Here is a 23,817-nt window from a genome sequence, read left to right on the forward strand (position 1 = left end):
GAATAAAAAAGAAATGGTCATTGGGGCCAGACAGGGAAATGTGTGTCTCTGGGCTGAAATTAAGTAGGAGATCATCAATTTGTGTCCAGAATTTCTAGTGTGGCTGATACAAGAGAAAGTGGAGAAAATTCAAGATTTCTTGGAAGAAGGCAGAAATGAATTGACAAGCAAGCCAGGTAGTGGGGTCCACAAATGAAAGGGGCCATGTTCCCTCTTCATTCGTATCCTGGGCCCGGGACCCAGATTTAATATTGCACAGATGGGGCAGGAATACAGAGAGGTGCCTGAAGTCTGAGAAACCTCCGAAGGCTGTTCCACTCAGAATAAAATTTCTCATCTATTATAAGTCTCATCCATCTAACCAAGCCACAAGGATGAAGTCATAAAACAACTCTCTCAAAGCCCACCATAAAATGTGCTGAAACCTGAGCCTCCTCAACACCTAGCAAGTGTCTACTGAACGTGAATGACATGGGTCCCATGGGGGATCCCAGAAGCGTGTTCTCTATAGCCTGGGCCTTACGGAGCTTACAGCTGAACTGGGAAGACGGCGCTCCACTTACAGAAACTGAGAGCTGTGTGATGCCCTCCTCGCAAGTACTAACCTGTGTGATGAGACCGTAAATATCACTGTTTATGAAATGAGTTTTGTTTCTATGTGTTTAGAAAAGTGCTGGGAGAGAAGTTTCGTGAAATTGAGAAAGAATTCCTGAAGGATAAAGAAGAGAAGTTAACTTACTTCAATTAGGTCAAATAGTTTTTGAGCACCGAGGCTACCCTTCTGTGAAAAAGGTATATTTTCTATTTAAAATAATAAAATAACTCATGATTCATTTCTTTATTCCTTCAACAAATATGTATTGCCTATCAATGAATAACACATATTCAAAGCCTTGGCTAGGCCTCTCCCCTAAGAAATGTTAGGATGAGAAAATTTCTGTCCTCACTAATTTTGGGGGACCAAAGAAGAAACAGATTATTTCCAACTTCCAGAAACAAATAAGAACAGGAATAACTTTAAAATAAAACATTATGGGAAATAAGCAGGGATTTATAAAATGCAGTTTATGGGCACCAGAAAAATCAAAGAAGGAAGGACATCCCCAAAGAGTTGACAAGTTGAATCTTGAAAGGCACAGAGAATGCCGAAGTGGGGTCAGAAAGACTTTGCTCGCAGAGATAAAGGTATGATTAAGGGCACAGAGGCATGGGAGCAAATGATATGCTTGGGCTACAGAAAGCAAAGTGGGGGCAGTTTCTAGACTGGGGTGAGGAATGAGAAAGGTAGGGGAGCCTCAGTGTCAGTCAAGGAGTTGGACTGTATGTCAAAGAGTATTCATGAGAAAAAGAAATTCTATGAAATACAGATCGACCCTGGCTAGATGGCTCCGTTGGTTAGAGCACCATCCCATACCCCAAACGGTTGCAGTTCAATTCCCAGTCAGGGCACATACCTAGGTTGTGGGTTTGGTTCCCGGTCGGGGCACGTATGAGAGGCAACCCATCGACATTTCTCTCTCATATCCATGTTACTCTCTCTCTCCCCCTTCCTTTTCCTCTAAAATCAATGAAAACATATCCTCGGACAAGGATTAAAAATATAGATAGTTAGCGCTGGCCAGTGTGGCTCAGGTGGTTCAGTGTCAGTCCACCTATGCACTGAAAGGTTGATGATTTGATCCCGAATCAGGGCACATACCCAGGTTTCAGGTTTGATCCCAGGTAGGGGTATATGGGAGGTAACTGCTCAATGTTTCTCTCTCACATCAATGTTTTTTTTCCTCACTCCTTCTCCCTTCCTCTTTCTCTAAAATCAATAAAAACATATATATGTATGTGTATATATATATATATATATATGTATATATATATATATATATATATATATATATAGTTTTATTTTTTAAAGGCTGAAGAATTTTATTTGCTTGTTTTTGCTATAATTCCAGACACACAAACAGGATGCATCAGCTTTTGTAAATCTGGGTCAGAATTGAGAGGGCGAGAAGCTGACCACCCATCACACTCTGAGCAAGCTGCTGTTACCAAGCCAACATCTTGCTCTAACCGCTTTCAGGAGCAAATAAGATGCTATAATTAACCTGATGTCTGAAAGTGTACCACAAGCATGGTTCACAAAATGCTTAGAATAATGATTCTTAAGTATATCAAGCATTTCTCCTACTACCTATCTTGTTTGCACCAGCTAGTAGCTAAGAAAATCAATGTCATGGCTATTGTTGTGTCCTTAGAAAGCATGAGGGAGACCTCAGACCCGGCCTTGTCCCCAAATTCCAAATGAAGGAGCCAAATGAAGGAGCTTTTCCTCCACTGTCAAGGCATGTGGGTCTGAGGGGGGAGGTGAGAGGCTGGCAATGGTGGGACTCAGATCTTGAGTTTCAATATCCCCCTTCTCCCCTCAGCTTCCTGGCAAACATCAAGACTGCTTTTTCATTTTCATTTTAGTCATCACCCTGGGTCTTTCTTCACCCTTGTTTACCCACCTTGGTTAATGGGTATTGAATTTCCCGTCCAACCAACCCCTTTCATTCAAAAAGGTTCCAACACAGTGAAAAGTATACCCAACCCACAAGTAACCCCCAAATGCACATACAGTTATCAATCAGAATAAAATTGAGGGTCAGTAGAATACCAGAACCCTTCCCTCCACATTCTTACAGGCACTAAAGCCAGGGGACAGAGGAGGTGACGATTATTTAGTGGCATTAGAGTGAGTTCATTAAAGTGACATGAATAATTGTCCTTGTCACCTTCATCATCATCATCATCATCATCATCATTTGCCAGAAAGGTAAGGCAGAGTCCTGTAGACACATATCCAATTCAGGCTTTAGATAAACTCACGGTGACCACTCTGTCTCCCTGGAAACAAGAAGAGAGGAATAGAAGGGAGGAAGAAGACTGAATCTTCTCCTCCCACAAGGCCATGCTGACTTCCTTTCCCAACACAGGCTGGCTCACCTGTCACATCCAACCTGCTTTGGCATCCAGATGTTCGGTGCCAGCTGCAGATACCTGAGGTTGCCCAGCTGCACTAGACATCGGTGGGTTTGCAGCGCTGGGTAGAGGGTTCTGGATCAGGAATCTTCCCCAGTCTTTTCCAGCTCATGTACACAAGGAGTTATTCTTCTTTTATTCACCAGGTAATCCCCATGATTGTCCCTCAAGACACTTAAAGTTCAGGGTAAGGGAGCAAGGCAGGAAGGAGGAGAGCAGACCTCAGGCTTCTAAGACCTTTATCCAGCCCCACCTAGTTGCTCTAAATGAATTAGTCAAAGTGTTAGTTTTGTTTTGTTGTAAAGCAAAGGATGACGGTTCTTCCTTCCCCTCCCCAACTCACCCACCCTGCTCTTCAGCTTGAATAAAAATAGCCCCACATTGAGACTGCCATGACAACCAACTTGTGTTGTCCACCAATGATAAAAATCTGTCTGCACACCTCCCACCCTCCCAGATGGGGCTGGAGCCCTCTAACCCTCTCCCCAGTTCAACTTTCAGCAAATTTCCGATAGCTAGATCCAATTTACTCCAATCTCATCCAAGAAGCCAAGGGTTACTGGGAGTTCTGGCACCACCCAGTGTCTCAGAACTTTTTAACTTGTTCTCATTTGCTCCTTTCACTGTCGCCAGGTACATGTGACAGATGTGACAATCTCCATTTTACAGGGAAAACTGGGGGAGCCCCACGTCATTAGCTGCTGGTTTAATGACAGAACCACATTTAGAACTCAAGGTTCCCATCTTCTAACCAGTTCCCAGACTGAAGGAAAAGCTGATCTCAGGACCCCAATGGAGAAATAATTCTCCTGGGTGTGCAGCTTTCTGGCCACAGACGGAAGTTCCCTCAACCAGTCTCTGGGATAAATCTAGGAAGGCTTGCGGGAAAACTCTGCTGCCTCGCCATGGGAAACGGGTTTCACAGAAACCCACCTCTTGGACCCAGCATCTCTGGGACTGCTCTAGCCAAGCACAGCTTCATTGGCCAAGTTTGCCACGGTCCTTAAGGAGCACTGTTCATACCTGCATTCCGAAGGCCACCCCTGGGGAGGAAGTGCTCCACTCGGACTCTCAGGACTGGGGGCCTGCAGGCCCCTGTTTCGTCGTTCAGGAAACCCCAGTGTTGCTAATAAAGCTGTAGATACCACAGCCCCGGTGAAGGCTTCCTCTTTCTTCATCTCTTTCCGACACTTATAAATGTGCTTCCTCTCTCTATGTAAATTTTGTTCAAGAGGCCTGGCCCAGGCTTGTGATGAGGCCATTAATAACTAGTCTTTAAACAGCCTCTTTTTGGTTTCCTGGTCCAGGAATCAATTCCAATCTAAACAGACACTAATGCCTGGGTTTACTAGTGTCAGGGCAGACAAATGGGCTTCATTTGTGGAAGGCCACAAAAATGCGGTTCCTTTTCACTCAACCAAGAACTGGGAGGTCAAAGGCAACTCTTGATAATAGAGCTGAGCTTAGGAAATTGTGAAGAAAATTCCCTTTCTTTGTCTCCCTACCACTCAACCTTCAAACTTCCCGGAAAGGCTGAGAGGGTGTTTTCCTGCCCTCACTTTTGCTGACCCTTAGCACTCTAACCAGCTGAGACTCCGAAATTGGACTGGTCAGTTTCACTTTCCATTTCTAGGATGAGTAACTTTCTCTCACTCCTCACCCTGAAAGGAGTATCTGGCTTCACATTATGGTCAAGTTGGGGTGGGGACGTGATCCACCTGGGTGATGGTCTTAAAGAGATACAAAACAATAAGATGGCACTCCAAATTTGACTTAAACAATTATGGGCCAAAATAAAAACTCTTTAGCCCTGGGCTGCTGATTGTCCCCGGTAATTAAAACCTGAGCTACTAAGGGCAAGGCTCTAAAGCAGTGATGGCGAACCTTTTGAGATTTTGAAAAACCCTTACCTAACTCTGGTGCCGTGTCACATATAGAAATTTTTTGATATTTGCAACCATAGTAAAAGAAAGATTTATATTTTTGATATTTACTTTATATATTTAAATGCCATTTATCAAAGAAAAATCAACGGGGGAAAAAAATGAGTTCGTGTGTCACCTCTGACACGTGTATCATAGGTTCGCCATCACTGCTCTAAAGACTTTGTAGAATATTTCCTAGCAACAGAAATGCAGCTACTGAGGGCTTCTGGGACAGTGCAGTCAGCAAGGCCACAGAAGGCCTGCACTCAAGTCCCAACTCTATTTACCAGGGTAATCATGACTTTTCTAAGCTTCAGTTTTCTCTTCCTCAAAATGAGTTTATACCTGTCTGGCCTGCAATAAGCTTGTTGGGAGTAAGTGACAAACACACAGAAGCCCTTTGAAAACTGAAAAGTATTAGATAACGTTAAGTATTTGCTATTTTTGTTATTATTCATTTACCAAATGGAGAGTTTCTACGAAATGATGCTCCAAGTAGAAACGGACAGGTGTGCACCTCTGCTTCCCATAGTCCAGAGCTACACAATCAAATGGGCCCAGGACGTGAGTATCAGGCAGCCTAGGGATGCTCCAGATAGCCAAGGAGACAGGAGACAGCTGAGATCCAGCCACCTCAACATAGGAGCAGTGAGTCGTGATTCTCTACAACATAATTGGCGTTCTGCCCCCACCGGATAACCCAGCAAGTTTGTTCTCACTTGGCAGCCAATGAGGATTTTAAAGCGGGAACCAAGCTGCTTTGGGCTCAGGGTTATTGCTGTAGTAGAAGCCTGCACTCCCCAGACATGGTGACACTCTCTTAGAACAAGGCAGCAAGGCAAGGGGCAGCGTGGCACAGCAATAAGCTCAAGGGCTCTGCCTGCGTTCAAACCCCACATCTGCCACTTTCTATCTGCCACCCACCAGTGCCTCAGTTTCTCCAGGTGCAAATGGAGAGAATAATACCACCTACCTCATACAATAGTTGTAAGTACAGAATAAGTTGATTCTTATAAAATACTTAAAAGAGCACCAGGCAGAGAAGAAACTCAAGAGTCATTAGCAATTACTGTTGTTTATCTGTTGACCAAATTGTTCTTCCACAAAGACTGTGATTTCCCTTAGGGCAGATTCCCTGACATTCATCTTTGGATCCCCAGAGCCTAAGACGCAGTGAGAAATCAATAAATGCTTCTTGCATGAATAGATGGGTCAATGGATGAGATGAAACCAACCACCTAAGTGACTAACAAGAGAGAAAGTACAACACAGGGAGGACCACAGCAAGGCTTCACACCTTGTGGCTTTTAGTGTGGAATCTGGAGGGAAACAGGAAAGTAACGTCCCAATTCATGCTAGCAGGCTGAACCCAGCTGCCCTGAAAATTCGCCGTGGTGCACTGCGTTAGTCCAGGTTTTCTGAGAAGCAAACAGTAAAATGGGATTAAAATGCGAAGATTGTATTAGGGAAAATGCCTGAGACAGAAAATGGGAGTGGGGCTGGGAGACCTATCAGATGATCTGGGTCCAAATGAAGAAGGGGGGAAGGAAGGATGGGTGGGAGGGTCCTAGACCACTGAGCTGCCTAAGGAAAGTTCTGCAGATCTGTCAGGGGATCCTCAAGCTGAAGCTGACCACTGGAGGCCCGTGTCTTCCAGGAGCCGCCCTGCTATAGTGTCCCTGCGGAGCTCGGTCACCGGAAGGGAGCAGCCTGTGGGAAGCGCAACCTTGGTCAAATGCTGTGATGGTTTCACAGCACAGCCCTGGGGCCCTTGGTCAATGCCACTCCCAGCAGCTAGGGGTCTGCCGGGTGCAGACAGGCTAGCCCTGAACAGCATGGAATTTGGGGCATAGACACCGTAGACTTGATCTCGGCTCTTACCAGCTGGTTACCTTAGGCAAGTTACTCAACTTTTCAAAGCCTCATTTTCCCTATTTGAGAAACGGAAATTATAATTCCAACGTCTCAGAACTGTTGTTGTCAAACACTCTAACCCACAGTAAGTGCTCCATGAAAGGCAGTCGCCATATCCCTGACCATTATTATTATTAATAATGAAGGACTTCTATTAGCAATTAGGACATGAGAGCAGCCCCCACTGTTGCACACATGTATTTTAGTTTTATGTCTACCCCAAGGACATGGAACATAAGCCTGGAACCATGGTTTGGCAATATCACAATTCAAACAACCAAACCAGTTTGTCTACAAATTAAAGGTCACAGGGACTTTCCTAGTTGGGCTATTTCCTGGAGGGAAGGTCAAGGTGGGTGGTAGTGTGTCAGAATCCATCTACAGCCACAAACCCCCCTCTCCTTTCTACCATGAGCCGCTGTCTGTCTGCAGGGTCCCTCAGCTGTCCCCTGGCAGCTGTCTGTCCTTCAAGGAAAGCGAGCCCAGGCGACCCTCCCCCAAGAAGAGTACCATTGCTAGGCTCTTTGCTATGCTGCACACGTTCTGAGCACCTGTTTTGGAATTCTGCTTGCTTTTGTCTCTGTGACCTTAATATTTTTTAAACCTTGGCCAACATTCTGGTAGTGGCCATCGCCTGGCTACTGCTGGCTTCTGACCGGTATATCTGATTGGAGTCACAGAGTTGTCACCTTCGCAGCCTGGCGATGACCTGAGGCCATGAAAGCTGTAATTGCCTCAGGTCGGCGGGCTCACGCCTCTCCCAGCCTTGCTGACCCTCATGCCTTGGTGGCAGTAACAACTAAGAACCTACAAGGAAGGAAAAGGAGCCCCCAAACGGGAAACCACACTGTTACCTCTTCCTCCATCACCTCAGAGGCCATTTCTGCAATCCCTCCCTTCCCAGAGAGTCACCAAAAACACACATTGGGATTTCGGGGCGGAGGGTGGGGTGGGGCTGTTTGGTTTTTGTCTTTGAAAAAATGACCTTCAGTTTTTCTAACCGAAAAGAGTAAAACTTAAACTAAAAAGTATTGATTTTGTTTAATAATTAATGGCTTAAGAAAGCTGATCAAGCTGTACTTCTAGAATAGTAGTCTCCACTTTAATAGGAACTTTACTGGGGAATTTAAGTTTCTGTGTTAGCACAAGAGTCCAACCCTGGAACTGCTTTGTTTCAGCCTGAGGCTGGAAAGCAGAAGGCAGAAAATACAGGAACTAATTGAACCCTCCCAACAAAGCTGAGCTGGACCTTCCCATCTGAGGGACCAGAAGGTCACTCTCTGAAATGGAAGTAAAGCCACAAAACAGAAACAGGCTGGCCACTTGCTCGTCAGCCTCCAACATGAACAGTAAGCCCATCTCTGGACGTGGCTTTTCCCCATGGGTCCCCCCAGCCAGAGCCAGAGAAGCACTGGGCCAACCTGACACCAGACACGCCCAGTGTCTGGGACAGAGAATTCCCATCACCAGAGACAAACCATGGTTGGGTCACCTTTTGCCCCATTTACACACAAAAAATATTTACAAGTACAAGTCAACAGCCTCTTGACACCACCTTTGCCTCTTATTTACATTAATCCCTCCCAGTAATTTTTTAAAATATATTTTTATTGATTTCAGAGAGGAAGGGAGGAGAGAGAGAGAGGAGATAGAAACACCAATAGTGAGAGAGAATCATTGATCAGTTGCCTCCTGCACGCCCCCTACTGGGATCAAGCCCACAACCCGGGCATGTGCCCTTGACTGGAATCAAGAACCTGGGACCCTTCAGTCTGCAGGCTAACGCTCCATCCACTGAGCCAAACCAGCTAGGGCCCTCTCAGTAAGTTTTTAAAAAATCAATCAGATGCTGTTTCCTTGCATATCCAAGTTCTTGGGAAAATTATACCCTGAGGTAAAACCTAACGTTCTCATACTCCTTCCTACCTCTCAGGTCAACTATCCATCAGCTACTTAACCCCAGATGAGTCACTTCTCTGTTCTCAGCTGTGCTCCTCTGTGTTAACCCAGAGTGGACAATACAATTGGACTTTGGAGGCCCTGTCCAGCCCTGCCACTTTGTGAGTCTCACCCTACTAAACACAAAGTGCAGTCCTGTGATCTTCTGCGAACATTTCTCTCCCACAAGCCCAGTTTGGTTAGGTACAGTATGAGACCGCAGCATGAGAGACACTTTGTGGTTCAGAGTCCAGAGCACGAGCGCAAAATATCGTCTTCACTGCTATTTTAGATTAATTACAGGAACCGCTAGAAATCTGATCAACACTGGGACCGGAGTCAAGAAAAATCTATTCTAGTGATTCCCATCATCTCACAGGAGAGGTGGGAATGTTTGTAAATGTCCTGCCAGAGTAATGAATTAGAGTGGAGAAATTGTGTAGTTCTTAAAGCTTAGTCAATATTCTGACATAATTTTGTATTTAAACTTTTAAAAACTATTATTTTTATAATATGAACCATGGGAGGGGACATCTGTCAGAAGGGTGGCTGAGTTCAGGCAGGTTGGAAACTGTTCCCTTGCAACCTTTTGTCTCTCTGTCTGCCACTCTCCTCAGCACCTGTGCCCCTCCCACTAATACCCATGATCCACAGGACCCTGTTCATGGGCACTCTTCCTCTCCAGGATTTTGCAGTCCCTTTGTATGTGGTGTTTTGCAGATCCAGCAGTCACAATACGGTTGATTTCCCCTTTGGTCAAGGTTCAGCAACCTTCCAACGGTGGGCGTGCCAGACAGCCCCTGTAGGGGGCGGGGAGGGTGGCGCGCTGGTATGAGTGGGCAGAGAGCACCTGGAAGGCTCTGTGCACAGAAACCTCCCCCACCTCCACATCTTACTAATAAAAGCGTCAGTGGAGTTACGACACAGGGGATAATGCAAATGCCCTGGGGAAAGGTTCAGCTTCATGGTCACACCTTAGAAGGAATTATTTTTGAACTAGAGGCCTGGTGCTCAGATTTGTGCACCGGTGGGGTCCCTTGGCCTGGTCTGCAGGGATTGGGCTGACACTGGCTCTCCGACATCCCCTTAGGCGTCCCGGATTGCGAGAGGGCACGGGCACAGGCCAGGCCGAGGGACCCCACTGGTGCACTATTGGGTCAAGGAGGGACCACGGGAGGGCTCCAGGGCATGTCCGGCCTGTGTCGCCCAGTCCCAATTGGCTGGACCCCAACAGCAAGCTAACTTACCCATTGGAGCATCTTCCCCCTGGTGGTCAGTGCCCATCATAGCAACCGGTCGAACGGTCGGACACATAGCATATTAGGCTTTTATTATATAGAGTATTAGATCACCAGGGCTTAAAAGACACTTAAGAATAAGTTAGAGCAAAATTCCACTCAATAAAGGATTTTTAAAAATCACGATCAACTTCTATTTGAACACTTATTGTAACAAAAACTCCCTTCTTAAAAGGGTCTACTCCACTGATGGGTGTTTGGAATTATCTGTGAAAGCTCATCTTTATATTTTGCCAACCCTGTAGAATCTGATAAAATGGTTCTCCTGCAATAAAGAAAATCCCAACTTAAAATGCCTTCAACAATAAGGACATTTATCTCTCAGACCAGAAAGTACAGCAGTTGGGGGTTGGCTAATATAAGGGCTCAATGACATCATCAGGGCCCCAGGTTCTTTCCACTTCTCTATTTACAGAAATTTTCAACTGGTGTGCTGCAAGAATTTTTAAACATGCAATGCCTGACTATTTAGTCAGTGACATTGAACTCTTTTCCCTTAAATTGTTAAATAAAAAAATGACTGTAGCCAACACAACAATAGCTGTCTGGTGTAAATGCCCTGTCTGGAACCATAAATACATAAGTCATATGTAAAAAGGTAGCACCCAGAATGAAACACCATACTTGGTGGAATGCAGTGAAATTACAATATTCCAAGATTGGGGAGCTATATTTTTATTAATGTAGCTTAATATAGTTATAGTTTTCAGTGGCAACATCATACTGTTGGTTCCTTATCAATCAAGTAGTCATCTATAACCTGCAGTTCATTTTTACAAGTTAATGCCACAGGGGATTTCTGCCATGCTGTGTTAGTTGAACTGCTTTTATGGACCTAGGAGCAGAATTTAGGATCATCCAAATTGAACTGGATCAAGATAATTCTGAATAATTCTTATAATTCTTATAATCAGATCATTATGATAATTCTGAATTCTGCCTCTCAGTGTAATAACTACTTAGCCACCTACAAATGTTATCCATCTATAAATCTGTATTAGTTTGCTAGGGCTGCCATAACAAAACAATACGGATGCGATGGCTTAAATAAAAGAAACTTATTTTATCATAGTGCTGGAGGCTAGAAGTCCAAGATTAAGATGTTGGCAGGTTTGGTTTCTTCTGAGGCCTCTTTCCTTGGCTTGCAGATGGCTGGCTGCCTTCTTGCTGTGTCTTCAAATGGTCTTTCCTCTAAGCACACACATCTAGGTCCTAATCTCTTCTTATAAGGGCATCAGTCATATTGGATTAGGGTTTACCCTAATGAGCTCACATTCCCCTTAGTTACCTCTTAAAAGACCTTATTTCTAAATACAGTCATAGTCTGAGGTACTAATGATTAGGATTTCAACATATGAATTGGGGGTGGGGGTGGGGGTGGAGGTGGACATAATTCAGCCCAAACAAATCTGAAATCTGACTTTTGTATTTGCCTCAAAGGCAGAGAAAAACTGGACAGGAAATCTGAGACCACAGTCTCTGCACTCCACTAGACAATCCTTTAAGGATAATCATTAAGGGATAACCATTAACCCAATTACCTTCTTGTGTTATGCTCAGATCAGCCTCTCTGGAGAAGGGATTTTGACTAAGTTTGGGAGAGTGTTGAAGAGAGAGATCATTCTGGAACTGGAGTATTTCTAGTTGAGCAAAAAGAGGACTCGATCAGGGTGTTTCCACAGGCAGAGTGGGTGACTTTGGACATAAAGATGCTGAAACAGGAGGCTGCTGAGCAGTGAATCATAATGGAAAAGGCTGAAGGAAAAAGAGCTAGAAGGTTATCAAATTCAATTACTTCCCAATTTCACTCAGGACATGCGTAGGGGCAACTGAAACTGAGACACTGGTAATTATCCTGAATGTTCATAGCGTAGACTGACTAAGCCTGTCTTCATCACTTTGGTCTGCAATTAGCCAGGTGGGCAGTGATGACTTGGCATTTTGCCTGGACTTGAAGAGCCATGTTTCCATAGACATGATGAATGGAAAGCAATTGGTATGCTTTCTCAATCTTCTCTTTTAAAAATATACACACACAAATATAAACAATAAATAAATATAGGGGGGTACTATTAAAGCAACTACACATAAATACTAAAGAATTAAGTAGGTGGCACTGAAGAGTAGGATTTACATAAACAAACACCTGTTCTAGTTAGCTCAGTTACTCACTGATCCTTAACTGTTCCTTTTTATATTAAATTGCATAATTTAAGAGGCAAAAGTCTGCTCTCCAGGTGCATTTAGAATTCTAATGCCTGAAGCTTTAGGGTACCATGATGTTATTAACCCCTCTGCCAGGGTTTGTTTATTTGTTTGTTTGTTTTTAATACTCATCCAAGGATATTTTCCCATTGATTTTTAGAGAGAGTGGAAGGGAGGGAGGAGGGGTTCACTCCCACACACGGGCTAACCTGAGCCAGGGATCCAATCTGCAACAGAGGAACGTGCCCTTGACCCGGAAGCAAACCCCTGACCCTTCAGTCTGCAGGCCAATGCTCTAACTCAGGGGTGGGCAAACTTTTTGACTCAGGGCCACAATGGGTTCTTAAACTGGACCGGAGGGCCGGAACAAAAGCATGGATGGAGTGCTTGTGTGAACTAATATAAATTCAAAGTAAACATCATTACATAAAAGGGTACGGTCTTTTTTTTTTTTTTAGTTTTATTCATTTCAAACGGGCTGGATCGGGCCCGCTGACTGTAGTTTGCCCATGGCTGCGTCTAACTACTGACCAAACTGGCTAGGGCTGTTTGTTTGTTTGCTGGTTCGTTCAGTTTTCCTTCTTGCTAGTTTGAGCAAGCGCTCAAAAGATGGGAAATCGTGGTTGGAGTGTCTGTAAAGGTCACTCAGCCCAGCTCCTATATCAGGTGCTTGAATCTCCTTTCCCATACCAAATGCCTACTTAAAGCCAATGATACTGGCACATGGGAGTTCACCTTGGCAAGACCCGCCTCCTCTGGAGGAAGCTCTCTCATCTTCAATTTCCTCAAAGAAAAAATTATCAAGGGAGAAGAGAAGCACCGTTTTTCATTCCCGACTCTAATTTGTATTGCCTTGGTCACCGTTACAAAATTAGTCTGTGATGCCATGACACCTGGGTGGAGAGAGAGCTGTGTCACCCCATCTTTTTTTTGGCGGGGGGGCCCATTAATAGATGCTTTTTAGCCACTTACCAACTGACACCAAGCCTTGACTCTGGCCTCTAATCAAACCCTTCACAGGGTTTTATATAAACTGAAATTTACATTCAATCATCACCATAGCAACCATCACACAGAATTAGATACTTCTTCCCCTCTGACATAATCTACTTTTTCAAAAAAGCTGTTTTTCTCTATAGTTGAAAATCCAAGCTATTCAGAAGATAACCATTAAAAATCTATTTTGAAAAACTACATTTAAACATAATGTAAAAATGTTCTAAAAATACACATTTGAAGTGGTTTCTAGACACTTAGCACGATATACTTTCTGCCTCTGCTGGTGGCCATACATTGCTGAAGTCTTAAGGATTGGGTCCTGTGTTGGAAATTATTAAAATAAAGACAAGGCTTCCCTCCTAAGTCCGACAACCATCTCTTGCAAGATGCCCCAGGATAACAACCCCAAGCTAAGGCAGAAAATTCTAATTTCAAAAAGGACATTTGTACTCATCGCATTACTCCTGTGCACCTCAAGATCTTTACTTCTCTGATTCTTTGGTATAGCAGATGTCCTATACCAAAATGTCAGAAAAATCTTAATGCATTTTCTCTGAATGAACACTCAAGGTTGTGTCTATATATATAGGAAATGAATGAAGCCCATCCCGGTCTCAACACCAGAAACTAGACTAATGGCTAATAGTTCACTTTTATCACTAAGAACTGGTACACCTCACCAGAGTACACACACTTTGAGATTCCTGGAAACTGACTTGCTCCCAGTGCAATTCTGCCGCTTAGGACTTATGGCTGAATTTCACCCCAAATGATAAAGAAGGCTCCCCCAAATGCTCCTACCAATCAGGTGTTGTGAAAAGCAATGAAAGACAGCTCTTTAAGGTTTTCAGTCATTCTTTTCTATCCAAGACCACTGACAGCTACTGGCAAGGAAGGGGGAGGGAGAAGAGGGGAGGTTGGTGGACAAAGGGTATTTCCAAATAGTTGCCAAAATATCTGATATGCCTAGAAGTGAGAAATCTTACATACTAAGTGAAATAACATATGTGGGGGAAGTGCTAGACCAGACAGGGGATGCTGGTTTTCTCTCAAGTGCCAACATCAGTGGAATGGGGTGGATGTCTAGAACCCTGAGTGAGACCACTGCGGAGGCCAAATCCCCACTCAATGAGAACAGATGCCTTGGTCCATCAACGAAGTCTGACCTGGAAGCAGGCAAGCTGCACTTTACAATATGTCCCACTGTTCCAGACCATGGGAGGGGGAGCCCAGGTAGTGCTGGAGGGGGACTGGGGAAATGCATGCTCTATGTTACTTGGGAGAGTGTGTAGCAATAGTCAAAAAGAAAATCCAATGAATTCAAAACCAATGAACATGTGTCACCAATCTTTTTTTTTTAAATATATTTTATTGATTTTTTTACAGAGAGAAAGGGAGAGAGATAGAGAGTTAGAAACATCGATGAGAGAGAAACATCGATCAGCTGCCTCCTGCACACCGCCTACTGGGGATGTGCCCGCAGCCCAGGTACATGCCCTTGACCGGAATCGAACCTGGGACCTTTCAGTCCGCACGCAGGCCAACGCTCTATCCACTGAGCCAAACCGGTTTCGGCATGTGTCACCAATCTTAAGAAAAACTTTTGAGGCACAACTGGCAAAAATTAAGGCAGAATGAGTAACTTCCAATGTCTGAAAAAGATAAGAGCCAACCAAACACAATCCATATTAAGGGGGAAAATGTCCCAAGAAGCATAAAATGTAGAAAACTTAAATATGATCACAGAAATCATCGATCGGAGCATTGGAGGTGACACCCTCTAACAGTATATCATGTTGCAAATTAACAAGACAAACCAAGGATGAGATTCAAGTCCTTTATAAGAGATGCAGGGTCTCATCAGTAAATACAGGCAACCAACACTGGAGTTCTTGGCTTTTTGTTTGTTTTTGCTTGTGTAAAGATCAGTAGGAAGATTGCACTCCCCAGCACAGCCTCCTGGTAATGATGCAGATGTGTGGCTTTGTGGTCAAAAGGAGCGGAGCAAAGAATGTCATTTTTAGTATCTTAGGGCAGTGGACTTACTTCTTTAGAAAAATATAAATAAATATATCCACAAAAGCCACAAAATTCAGCTTGCAAGTTATTTATGTCGATTTTTTTTTCAGAGTTTCTTAGATGATCAATATAGAATCTATAATGATCCCAGGGTGGCTGTGGGGTGGTCATTCCAGTGGTCATCAAACCCACGATGTACAAACCTGTCACTGGTGTGAATTTAGCAAAGCGGGAGCACCTCCAAGTCTCCCCAACTCTGTTCAGGTCCATGAAGGTTGGAGTAGAGGCAGCCAGACTGTAGTTCAGCAAGAAAAGCTGGGGACCATCCTCACCTCCCTCGGGTCCCTGGTGCCACTTCTAAAACTAGATTGACAACAAATGATGGGCCTCGTAGCTCCTGCAATGGAAATAACTGCATCTCCTCACCCTCATCGCAGAGGGAATTGTCATACCTGACATGCGTTCCAGGGATGAAAAGTTTATTGAGTATTTACCACATTCCAGGCAGCGAGCTAGATACACGGACGACCCAGCTGGATAGATTCTGCTTTGCAGCTTGCTTTCTATTTTAGCTCATGGACAGCTCACCTCTGATTGGTCTTCTTGCTTTATTTCTCAAGGACCTCACTGTCTTTGGGTCATGAGATCTAAGCATAACAACTCCAGAAGAAAGAGAAAGGCTCAACAACAGGAGAATGCTTCATGTGTTCACCATGAAAGAGGACAGAAAAGTGACAACAACAAGCTCTCCAAAGCTCCATGTCTGAGAGAGGACATCTTAGAATCATTTAGGACATGTCAACAAAAATCTGAAATTCATTTTACTTCAGGAAAGAAGGTTAACAGAAAGCTTCCAATGGCTTTTTTTTTTTTAAGCATTCGGTTGCAGGACCATAATGAATAAAGAGAATTTGAGAAGGTTTGTTATATCGGTCTTTTTGAGGCTAGTCTCAAGAAGGACCAACATGCCCTAAGACAGAAAATGTAACAGGATGGAGAATGGGGCCCGGGTGACAGGGCAGGGTGCCTGAGCCAGCTGAGGTCTAGAGGACCTGACATATGTACACGGGAAACCCAGGAGCTCCATGTTTAATATATTGGAGTATACATAGGTTTTTTTCAGAAGACAAAAGGCGCTGCTGCTAAAAGAAAAAAATAATCTAAGAAGTACTCCAATAAAATTGCAGAAGTCAGCAGGACCCAGATGGTAGAGAGCATTGAACTATTCCCATGGTCATTGGTTCCCCATTTGGATTTTAGAGAACTCATTCTGGTGGAGGAAGGGCTGGAGAGGTATGAGATGGAAATGAGAAGCCAATTAGAAGGCAGGTGTTGATGAGCTAAGATAAAAGTCAAGCTACATAATAAACACGATGATCTATAAAAATTATATAGATCCACATGTGTAGGTGTTATAAATTCACAGAAAAGGATCAATTCATTGAAAAAAATAAGTTGCAGAATAATACATACACAATGACTCTACTAATTGTGAAAAAATGCCTCTGTGAATGTTATATAAATTCATTAAAATGGTCTGGAAAAATACACACCCCACTGTTTATGGTAGTTAACGTTTAAGGGATAGAATAAAGATTTGGGGAAGTAAAATGAATATTTTTACTCTTTCCTCTACAGACCTCTGATGGTTAGAAACTGATCCGGAGACAGAGAGGCATTGGAGTCAGGTGGACTGTCGGGCCTTGGAGGGAAGGTAGGGGAGGATGGGGGTAAGGGGGAGAGATCAACCAAAGGACTTATATGCAAGCATATAGGCCTAACCAATGGACACGGACAACTGGGGGGGGGGGGGGTGAGGGCATGAGCGGGGGGTAGGGGATAATGTGGGGATAAGGACACATATGTAATATCTTAATCAATAAAAAATATATTTAAAAAAGAATGTATTACTTTTATCATTGTAAGAGATTTCTAAAACTTAAAAAATAAAAGATACAGTTTCTGTGACAAGAAATGATTGGAGCCTACATAGCCATGAGAACAGAGAAGGGAGAATAAACCGTGCAGACAGATGCTGACAAAAGAGCAGAGACCAGCCTGGGTGAGGCTGGAGTCAGTTACATTTCCTGATAGCCCCAGGAGGTGGGCATTTGCACCTCGTTTTACAGATGATGAAATGGAGTCTTGGAGAGCCTTGCCCCCAAATCTAGAACTGGTTACCAAAGCCAGACTAGAACCTTGGCCCACCTGACTCCAAATCTTTCTGCCTTAGCCAACTGATTACCTTCATATCCAGGGCCTTTTTAACTTCCTTTCCCTTGCTCAAATGCGACCTGATGCAACAGTAGGGAGCTAGGGCACTAGTTCTAACAGCACAGGAGAAAATGATAAGGTTGAAACCTGCTCCCATCTTCCCGATGGGCAGTAAGTCCCAGATGCTGAAACCAGCTATTAACAGACCAGTGCCCGCACGCCAGCTTAGCTCCTGTGGATTCTTGAGTGGAGGGCCTATGTTTTCTACAGAATCCGTAATGCCGCTGCAGCAACTAATATAGCACCAAGTCCTCACTAAATTCACTGAGTGGGTGTTTAATAACTATATATTAATGGGAGGGAAGCAGGCTCACCTGAAGCAAATATGAAACTGCATTTGATTCTGAAAGCATTTTTCCCCCCAACAACTCAGGATGTAGGCAGTGAATGCACAATTGTGACAGATAATGGCTGTGATCCTACTGAGAGAGTAATTTTATCACTCTGTTTTAAAGCTGCTTCGGTAGGAAAGCAACTATAATATCTGTGCTCCAAGACTTCAATCAAACAGACAACCAAGCAAAAAGCCGTTACTAAAATCTCTGTGTGCCCACACCATCCCTAGGCACAATGGCGAACCCTATAGAAGGAAAATCCATGGCCTCTTCCTAAGGCATTTACACTCTGGCTGGGAAACCAACCCGAAATTCAGAAAATGATTAGATAAAAGCCTGTTTCCTCTGGATATCCAACAAATGAGGTCCATAGGACTCCAGAGAGAGGAGAAACCATGGGTACTAGAATCTAAAGAAGAGGGACTTGGGCAGAGGAGTTAAGGCTAGAGACACAAAAGAGACAGGGCTGCTCCCCAGCTTCTTAGGACCATCATGGCATTTCACAGCATCCAGAAAAGCACCCACAGATGTCAGGCTATTCGCCCCCCGCATGGCATGGCTGCATGGCCAGAACTATTCAATGTCCTGACCACCACTCCGTACATTTCTGTGCCGACAGGCTATTGCAGACTTAGGAACAAACAATCCCACGCCATATACCCCTTGGGATTTCCACTGTTTATTCAATAGGCAACACTGGCATCAGTCTTTGTCATTCCAGCCGACCACCATTCCCCACCCACACCACAGATGAGATGAGGCCTGTGCAAACACACTGCCTAAGACCTGTAGGGTGAATAACTACTGATAGCAAAGGGGGGTTGGTGATAAGAATCAAAGGGCGAGGATATGTCAGAGGAACTTAGTGCTTGATGCTATCTCAACAAAATACACTAGCCTGTGGAAATTTGCTATAACATCCGATCAGAAAATCTCATTTCTCATGTAAGTAGGATCTAAATGCATTCAGCTCTATGTCCAACTGACATTGGGGAAAAGACTGCCTCCAAAAGTAGGGCCAGCCCTGTCACTGGGCTGAAACAGTCTCTCCAAAAGCCCCAACCAACAAAAAGTCCTCTGAGATAAGAGGGACAAAGCTCTTTAATTTTTTTTTTAATTTTCCAATTATAATGAACATACAATATTATATTCGTTTCAGGTGTACAACATAGTGATTTTGCATTTATGTAACTTACGAAGTGACCACTCTGCTAAGTCTAGTATTCATTGGGGACAACCTCTTTATTCTGCTGAAGGTCCTTATCCCACTGACTCAAGTTGATCTTTGTAATTTTTCCCCCCACTCTCCCTCCCCAACCACTTCTTAGCTCCAATAAAATGCATTCTGTGGTTTCCTGCCCCTCTATCCTGCCCAAGGTGTTCCCTCATCCTGGGACATCATTCCCTCCCATTCGCACTAATGCCCCTGAAATCCAACCCTCTACTTCGGTGCCATCTCCTCCATGCAGTTTTCAACTGACCACCCTGTTGAAAGTGCTTTTTTCTGAATTCTATATGCATGCCAGTCCCATAGGAGGCATCTTTCATTCTTATGGACTGAACTCACCCACTAGGTTGAGTCTGCTTGCTTTTCATCTCTCCAAAGTATCTCTTCCTCTCCATTCTCACCGCCTCTGTTGAGCTCAGGCCCACATCACCCTGGAAGACACAAATAGCCTCCAGCCCTGCCCACATAGCCACCAGACTGAACTAAAAAAAAAAGTCAATTCTGATGATGTTAACCCTGACTTTCAGCCCTTCAATGTCTCCCCAAGGCCTTCAGAGCAGTCTAAGCTGCTTAGGTAAGTTAGAGGCTTTTTAGTATCTGATCTTCCCTCTAACCTTCCCAGGAAAGCAATGGACAATTCTAAAACTTTAGTGCCCATTAGAATCACCTAGGGTACTTGTTAAAAAATACATATACCCGCTTTCCCCAGCTGCCAGGAAGGTGCTCGGTTCTTCCGAGGGAGCTAAGGCCGCATTGGGGTGAGGCCCTCACTTCATCCAGCGACTAGCACCGCTCCCGGAAGCACTCGCCCAGCACCCACCCACACCATGGCCTCAGTCTCAGAGCTCGCCTGCATCTACTCTGCCCTTATCCTGCACGACAATGAAGTGAGGTGATGGTGACAGAGGATAAGATCAATGCCCTCATTAAAGCAGCTGGTGTAAATGCTGAACCTTTCTGGCCAGGCTTGTTTGCAAAGGCTCTGGCCAATGTCAACATTGAAAGTCTCATCTGCAATGTAGGGGCTGGTGGACCTGCCCCTGCAGCTAGTGCTGCGCCAGCAGGAGGTCCTCTGCTGCTGCTGCCCCAGCTGAGGAGAAGGAAGTGGAAGCAAAGAAAGAATCTGAGGAGTCTGATGATGACATGGGCTTTGGTCTTTTTGACTAAACTAGCTCTTTTGTAACACAGTCAATAAAAGCTGACCTCTGTTGCAAAAAAAACCCCAAAAAACAAAAACAAAAAAACAAACAAAACATATACCCAGTCCGTTCCACCAGACAGTCTGGTTCATTAAGTAACTCGGAGACCCCAGGAGCATGAATATTGAAAAAAACAAAAAAGGAGGTGTTCAATTATTCATGGGAAACATGAGTAGTTACAAAATTTGAGGTTCAAAATATTTGGTTCTTCATCAAAACGAAAAATATATGGTTCTGATGAAGGTATTGTGAGGATCACATTTTGAGAACACTGGGTAGACACATTGTGCAAATGGGACTAGAAACAAGTATTTTTTGAGAAGCCATTGAATGCAGTGGTTAAGAGTAGAGGCTTGGGAGCAAACCTGAATTTTCCACAAGCCATTGGGAAAGTAACTTACTGTTTCTCTGCCTCATCTGCAATATACACACACACACACATATATATATATATTATGCAAAGTGTCCCCTCGGGAGTTTGACCAGGAGACCGGGAGTTTGATCACTAGCTATGATGTGCGCTGACCATCAGCAGGTGGTGCGGAACATGGAAGATGACCAGGGGTGGTGACGGGGCACTGAGGGAGCGAGGAAAGGAGGAGGCGGGGAGACGGGGAGGCAGGGAATCTAATGGGCCCTGGTCGCCGGCCAGGCCTAGGGACCCTACCCAGGCACGAATTTCATGCACCGGGCCTCTAGTAGAGATAACAACAGTATTTATCTTATAGGTTAAGATTAAATGAGATGATTATTATAAAATGGTTAGCACGGCATTTAGCACGGTAAATCAGTTCTATAACTGGTGGAAGAAAAACAGTGAAAAGCAACAATGTCCAGGTTTTTATTTTGTAGTGCTTCTGGGGAAGAGATTTTAGGGATTCCCAGTATCATTGGCAAACGTTTATCTAACTTTAACCTGAAGGCTTCCAATGATGAGGGCCTCCGGGCACTACCTCCTGAGGCAACCTTTCCCTTGTTAAGGCATCACAGAGGTTAACTTCTTTCTTAAGTCTAGTAGAATTCTGCTTGTCAGATATCACTGTCCATGAATTCTAACCTGCCCTTTGGAGCATCATCAAACAACACCAGTCTTATTTCCATAAGAGTCCTTCAAAGGTTTGAAGGTAATTACCATGGCTTTCCTTGGTATGTATTTTCTTCTTGATGAAGATAGTGAAGTACAGGGATGAAACGCTGAGCTCAGAGTTAGAGGCCTGGGCTTTTATCATGACCAGCTGGGCATCTGTGGGCAAGTCACTTGACAATGCTGAGCCTCCGTTCCACTCTAGCCCCAAATTCCATGATTCTACTATTTCTTCTATTGTTTATTTCTTCTATCCTCGGGCACAGTTATTTCTTCCATTCCTCAGGCACGTTTCCAGACCCCTCATTGTGGCGGTTGTCCTTTGCATTGTTTGACAAGAACAGAACAGCAGTCCCCCTTTGGGAAAATCCTTGATTTCTCACTCACACCAAGTGGTTTGAATGGAAGATACCAAGTTTTTAGACATCTCACACCCCAGGCTATCAACATGGGCCAATCCCCTGGCCACAGCTAACTGGCCTCGAGTTAGGCACCTTACCCAAGTTTAACTAATTAGACCAGAGAGAACAATTATTAATTCCTCTCTGGAGCTGGAATTGAAAGGAGTGAGGTGACAGCTCCTAGGGGCTATAATTCTCCTTTTTGGAGCTGACTTACCAGAGAATGACACCTACATGCAGAGAAACACAAAAAAAGAAGGGTGGTGAGGTAATCTCATGAAGTTCAAGTCCTTGGTTCCAGGTTCTCTCTGAGGACCAACTGCACTCCTGCCCTTCCCATCATTTGGTTAATTCCCCTTTTGCCCTAGCTGGGGTTCTCTCCTTACAAACAAACAAGTCTAGAGTAATACACGCCTTTCTAAGCAGGCCTCAAATGGAGATAGCTCTGGTTTATCTGTCCCCCTTCCCAACCCTTTCAGCTAACTCTCCACTCCCCCAACCTTCTGCCAACAGCTATTTCAGATGGGTAACTAGAGTCCGTGTATAATACAAAAAGGGCTATCACACCCTGGCCAGTGTTCTCAGTGGTTAGAGCATTGGTCCAAGCACCGAAGGGTCACTGATTCGATTCCCAGTCTAGGGCACGTACCTGGGTTGCAGGTTCAATCCCCAGCCCCAGTCAGGGTGCCTGTGGGAGGCAACCAATCCATGAGTCTCACATTGATGTTTCTGTCTCTCTCTCTCTCTCTCTCTCTCTCTCTCCATCTCTGTCTCCCTCCCTCCCTTCCACTCTATCTAAAATTAATGGAAAAAATATTGAGACCGGATTAATAAAAACAAAAAAGGGCTGTCGCTTTCTTTAGTCTGGCCCTTGTTCAGAAGGGCATTTCAAGACTCCATCTTAGAGCAGTCGTGCTACTTTGCTGATTCATATTGAGCATGTGGTCCCCTCAAACCCCCAGCTCTTTTTCATGTAAACCATGGAAGCTAGGCCTTTCCCTTCGCTATGCTACAATCCTATAGTTGGGTCTGTTCTGTTTGGGGGGGCTGGGGGGTGAGGCTTGTGTCCGAATTGCAACTAAACACTTAGCCTTGTTAAATGTTATATGTTGGATTGGGGTGAGTGTTCCAGCCTGCTGGGACTGTTTGACTAGGATTCCATCATCAGTGACAAAGCTTCCCGACGGCTCTACCAAATGCACCGGGTTACAGATGTGCCAGGGTGTTCATTCCCTCGCTTCTCTGCTTGATGGAATGAAGTTTGGGGTTCTGAACCCACATTAGCAGCTTCCGACTCTGGCAGCCATATCATTTTCTGAGTATTCCTATTTCAAGTCTCCACAGTTATGGTAACATAGGGAAACTAATTGTTTTATAACATAAAAGTATTTACTAACAAAATGCTCATTTTCAAAATTGGTCCCCACTTAAACATCTCCGCTTGCTTCATCTTAGTCTATAGTCTCATCCCTCAAGTCACACTTTTATTGCTTGTTCTCTCCAATATTTAGGATTTCTCCACAATAAACTATAAATGCAATGCAATTTTGTTTTAGGGGTAATTCTAGATTTTGCAAAAGATGTAGAATTTTATGAGGTTGATGAAAGTGATGTTAGAAACCTGTTTGAATCACAAGTAAAGCCACTGTCCATTGGAAAGGTTACCAACTGAATGGGAGAAAGTTCACAGGGACATTGCCCAATAATTAAAATCCAATGATGAGAATATATATATATATATATATATATATATATATATATATATAGAGAGAGAGAGAGAGAGAGAGAGAGAGAGAGAGAGAGGCTGGGACGCCATAACGGGTCATGACTGGACAGGAAGAGGTTGCAGGCACAAGTGAGGCCCGGAGCAGAGACAGATACAGAGATGGGGAGCCAGCGAGCCACCGCGCCCCGGCTCCAGCCGGCCCCCTGGAGCCAGAGCGGACACAGACAGGGACAGGGACAGGGCCGCCCACAGCC

The 23,817-nt window shown here is 44.3% G+C and overlaps 1 protein-coding gene and 1 pseudogene across 2 annotated transcripts in view; one reads left to right on the forward strand and one right to left on the reverse strand.

Annotated features, from left to right (window-relative positions):
* The window catches only part of PIK3AP1 (phosphoinositide-3-kinase adaptor protein 1), a 98,180-nt gene that overhangs the window by 56,106 nt on the left and 18,257 nt on the right, over positions 1-23,817 (reverse strand). The window lies entirely within an intron of this gene.
* Positions 19,981-20,368, forward strand: LOC308528927 (large ribosomal subunit protein P1-like; annotated as a pseudogene). The gene has a single exon. The product of its transcript is annotated as a large ribosomal subunit protein P1-like (transcript).

The sequence above is a fragment of the Myotis nattereri genome (genome assembly GCF_964212035.1).
Source record: "Myotis nattereri genome assembly, chromosome: 13".
In the NCBI taxonomy this organism is placed as follows: Eukaryota; Metazoa; Chordata; class Mammalia; order Chiroptera; family Vespertilionidae; genus Myotis; species Myotis nattereri.